The sequence below is a fragment of the Canis lupus genome, chromosome 8 (genome assembly GCF_003254725.2).
Source record: "Canis lupus dingo isolate Sandy chromosome 8, ASM325472v2, whole genome shotgun sequence".
NCBI lineage: Eukaryota > Metazoa > Chordata > Mammalia > Carnivora > Canidae > Canis > Canis lupus.
In genome coordinates, this window is record NC_064250.1 from 20,522,079 (window position 1) to 20,527,371 (window position 5,293).

The window sequence follows — 5,293 nt, forward strand, 5'->3', positions numbered from 1 at the left end:
AAGTAGTAAAAAATATTAAATTACTCATATTCCCATAAAATTTTGTATACGCTTTTCTGAAAATGTGTAAATGTGTGCTAGATATTTAAATATCTTGCTCTTTCCTTGATCACTTTTGAAAAACTAAAATAATATAAAAGATAAAAGTTGTATCAAACCTTCAAGGTTTAGAGCAACATGATCATTAGATCAGATACATAAAGGACTGCTACTGTAATGAAAATATTTGTGTTGGGTTTGAAAAAGTTCTGAGAATTTGGTGATTACTTTTGTGATGAAATGCAAAAGAAGTGGAAATAAAATAGGTTAAAGAGTCTGCCCAATCAAGCTAAGTACCTAACTGGGATAGATATTGTTGAGTGTGAGAGGCCTTTGGGACAAGTAGGAGCCTATGCTAGATTCCTCCTTTCACTCCAGCTACACTACTGGAGACATTAAAGAGCACTGGGAAGAGGCTAACACTTCCAATCCAGATTAAGTAAAAGGGACCAGATTATCGTTCCGAGATGAAACAGTTAAAAGTAAGGAAATCTATGTAGGAAAGTAATGGCACTTAAGACCTTAGACATCAGGCAATAAAAGAGATTGTGAAATACGAGGAACAAACAAGGAGTGTACTATAATTGGCTTAGCATAAGAAGCTTATGCCAAGTTTCTTAGCCTGTATAGAAACTTTACAGGCTATGGTCCAGGGAGGTAAACACAGCATGAGCCCAGCTATCACCCTGAGCCGAGATTCCAGGGAAGTAAAGGTTAATGGCATTTGTAGGGCAGATTAAAAGAAAAGAAGAATGATGTGGATAAAGAGGGTTCCAGAGATCTCTACAGGGTCATGTTTGAGTATTTAGGTGAGTCTTGGCCATAGCATGCAGGGGAAGAAAATACCTGAGTCTAAGGAAAGAGTCAAAGTAGGAATAGAGGTACAGTGTTTGCCAGGAGCTCATATCTGGCCTGCAAAATGCCTGTTCCCAAAAGCCAGATAGGAAACCCTCAGAATTCAGGAAATGCCAGTTAAAATGGTAAAATTCTTGCCTTAATTGTGGGGAAAAAAATTAACATTAATATGAACGCAATTCTTCCCCTCCTCCAAACAAAGCAAAACAGAACAAAACACCAGAAGCAGCAGCAGTTTAAAGAAAAACCTAATAGATTACATTGTTTCTAGATACCCTATGTCCTAGAACAGATTTTTGTTCTTTTTTTTTTTTTTGTTCTTTTTAAAAAGATTCTATTTATTTATTCACGAGAGAGACCAGTAGAGAGGCAGAGACATAGGCAGAGGGAGGAGAAGCAGGCTCCATGCAGGGAGCCCGATGCAGAACTTGATCCTGGATTCTGGGATCACGCCCTGAGCCAAAGGCAGACGCTCAAACACTGAGCCACCCAGGAGTCCCTAGAATAGAGTTTTAAAGGATGTTTAAAGGAAGACAATGCAGTACTCCACAAGATAAAAATCACAGTCTGATATCTAATCCGATATTACCAGTCATGCAAAGAAGGAAGGGAAATACAATTCATAATGAGAAAAATCAAATAAAACTGACCCCCAACTGACAGATTTTATAACTAGTAGAAAAGACATCAAAGTAGTCAGTATGATTATATGTTCAATTAGCTAAAGCAAGTGTTAGCAAACTTTAGTTATTTATTTGTAAAAAGCCAGACAGTAAATAATAATAAAAAAATAGGTTTTGTGAACCATGTAGTTTCTGGTATAGCAGCAGTGTAAAAACAGCCATTAATAATATGTAAATAAACGAATGTGGCTATGTTTTAGCATAAGATTATTTACAAAACTGTCCGAATTTAGCCCATGGACTGCAATTTACTGACTCCTGAGGCAGAAGAAATAATTAATATTGAAGAAGATATTAGAGAAGAAAATATCACTGAACAAATCAGTAGAAACTATGCAAACACAGAGACTATAGACACAACAGAAGTTATCCAAAATGAAACATAGAAACTTTTTTGAAAATCATTAGTGAACTGGGGCAAAGTTTCAAATAACCAAATAACTGTAATTGGAGTCCTCCAAGGAGGTGGAAGCAATAGACTAACAAAAATAGTTTTCCTTCAACACTTTAAATCTTTCATTCTATCCTCCTCTCTTCCCATGGTTTCTTAAGAGATTCCCAATGTAATTCTGATTTCTGCTCCTCTGTAAAGGAAGTATTCCCCCCAAGCCTGGCATCTTTAAAGATTTTCTACATGTCTTTAATTTTCTGTAGTTTGAATGTGTTATGCCTAGTGTGGATATATTCATGTTTACCGGTTGAGTGTTCTCAGAATTTCCTATATCAGTGGTTTGGTATCATTAATTTTAAAAAAGTTCTGTCATTATCTCTTCCTTTTTTCTTCTTCTGATATTCCAAATATGTGGATATCTTTAATAATTGTCTCATAGTTCTTGGTTATTTTCTTCCACCTTTTCATTCTTTTTTCCCCTTGCATTCCAATTATGTTTCTTTTTTTTTTTTTTTTAAGATGTCATTTATTTATACATGAGAGAAAAAGAGAGACAGAAACACAGGCAGAAGGAGAAGCAGGCTCCATGCAGGGAACCCGATGTGGGACTCGATCCTGGGACTCCAGGATCATGCCCTGGGCCAAAGGGAGGCACCAAACTGCTGAACCACCCAGGCAACCCTGTAAGTTTCTGTTGACATGTCTTTAAATTCCTTGATTTTTTTTTTCCTTTGTATTCTCTGTTATATTGATGATCCCATTTAAAGGCATCATTTCTTTTCTGATGTGTTTGATTGCTTGCACTTCCTTTTGATTCTATCTTAGAGTTTAATCTCTCTGCTTACATTATCCATATGTTCTTGCATGCTGTCCAGTCTAATAATTCCAACACCTTTGCCATATCTGAGTCTGTTTCTCATGTTTTCTCTATCTCTTTAAGCTGTGTTTCTTGTCTTTTAGTATGTTTTTGGTAATGGCTTCATAGTTTGTTATTGTTGAAAGCCTGCTATGGACTAAATTGTGTCAACTCAAAAACCATATTTTGAAGCCCTAATCCTCAATACAATTGTATTTGGAGATAGGACCTCAATGAGGTGATAAGGTTTAGATGATGTCCTAAAGGTGTGGCCCTAATCCAGCAGCACTGGTGTCCTTATAGAAAGAGGAAGACACCAGAATTTTCTCTTTTCACCATGTGAAGAAAAGCTCAAAGACATCTGCCTGCAAACAAGAAAGATCTCACCTGAAACCAAATTAGCTTGATTCTTCATCATGGACCTTCTGGCCTCCAGAATTATGAGAAAATACATTTCTGTTGTTAAAGTTTCCCACTCTGTGCTATCTTCTTAGGACAGCATGAGCTGACGGACGAAACTGCACATTATATACTGGGTAAAAGCAATCAAGTTAAATAGGCCTTCATTGTGAGTTTTTGTGTGTGTGTGTGTTTCTAACCAGGAGTTAGGCTCTTTTTACTGTTTGTTGTAGCTGCGAGTGCCAGAGGCTAAAATGTCCTTTAGTGTCATTTGTTTGTCTCCTGTGTTGTCTCCTGTTTGTCTCTGCAGAGAGTTCTGTTTAAGTGAGGTCTGAGATGCGCAGTACTTGTGGTTGTACTCCCTGTATAAGAAGGTAAGGTTTGGGGAAAGCGGAAGGATCTTATAATCCTAGCAGGAGTCCTCAATTTTTTAGAGCCTCTGTACTACTGGAGTGTGACTTTCACAAGTGTTTCTCACATTTGTTCCCCCACCTTAGGTGAGACAGGAAGGCTAGACGGGACTGCAGTGAGAGGTTTCTGTTTCCCAAAGTCCATTATACTTGCAAATCCCCATTCAGTTAGACACTGGGAAAATAAGTTCTTTTGAGGGAAAGCCATGTTAAGATGTATAGAATGTTCCAGACATATTTAAAGATAGGTCCTTTTCTTCCTCCATGGGAAGCACAAGGAGATTTTATTTTCTTTTTCATTTCTGATCTTTGCTGTAAAACCTTATAGGGTTTCTGGAGGTAAAATTCACAAATTCATGGATGCCCCTCTCCTAATTTTAAGAACTACTGGAATTTTTAAACTCTCAATCTTATCCACATTGAACTGCCAGCAATTCTTCAGTTGTCTAAGTTTTGTGAGCCATATAGTTCACATACAACATAGCCATTGTTACTGTGGTGTGAAACAACCATTGAATAGTTTGTAAATAGGTGGATGTAGCTGTGTTTCCATATACTAGTTCCAGTGAAAGTTTCTATCCCTGGGCTTGTTTTCCAGCAAGCTATGATTCTGTCTCTGCCTCTCTCTCTGATTTTCAGCACAACAGGTTGTCCTGTGACCTCAATACTTGTGGATCTAAAAAGAGTTGCTGCTTTTCAGTTTGTTTAGCTTTTGTTTTTGTGTGAAGACTGGAGTGATAACTTCCAAGCCTCTTTCATGTTGGACTGAAAAGTGGAAGTCTCAAAATATGGCCAGTGTTTACAAGGAAGTGACAAATGTTTACAAAACTGATGAAAACTATAAATTCACAGATCCAGGAAACAAACCTCAAGGAAAAGACACATGAAGAAAACTGGCCAAAGCAAATTGTATTAGTTTCTAAGGACTGCTGTAACAAATTACTACAGATTTAGTGGCTTCAACAAGACATTTATTTTCTCACAGTTTGAAAGGCTAGAAATCTGAGATTGAGGTGTTAGTAAGGTTTGTTCTTTCCAAGGGCTGTAAGGGAAGAATCTGCTTCAGGCTTGAGAAGGATCATCTTTTCCCTGTGTTTTCACCTTGTCTTCCTTCTGTACGTGTCTGGTTCCCACTTTTGTCTTCTTATAAGGACACCAGTAATACTGGATTAGGGTCTACATAGATGACCTTGTTTATTTTAATTACCCCTTTAAAGACCCCATCTCTAAATAAGCTCATATTCTGAACCACCAGGAACTAGGACTTCAGCATATGAACTTCTGGAGAGAGGGGACACAATTCAGCCCCTAATACACAACATAATCTTTTTTTTTTTTTTTTTTTTTTTTTAGAAACCAGCAATAAGAAGAAAGTCTTAAGATCAGCCAGATTTCAAAAGAACACATTGTATACAAAGGAACAAAGGTAAAAAATAATAGTAGACTTCTTATCCAGTTTGATGCAAGAGGAATATGAAGATGCCCAAACACCAGGTCAGTTTTGTCTACAGGACATTTACTGAATTCTAGGAACTACACTTGATACAGGAGAGCTATGCTATGTGTTTTAAAGAACCAAAGGGAGAAAAAAAGGAAAAAAAAACTCTCATAATTTCTCAATATTTAGAAGTCAAATAAATTGTATATTGAAGGTGACCTG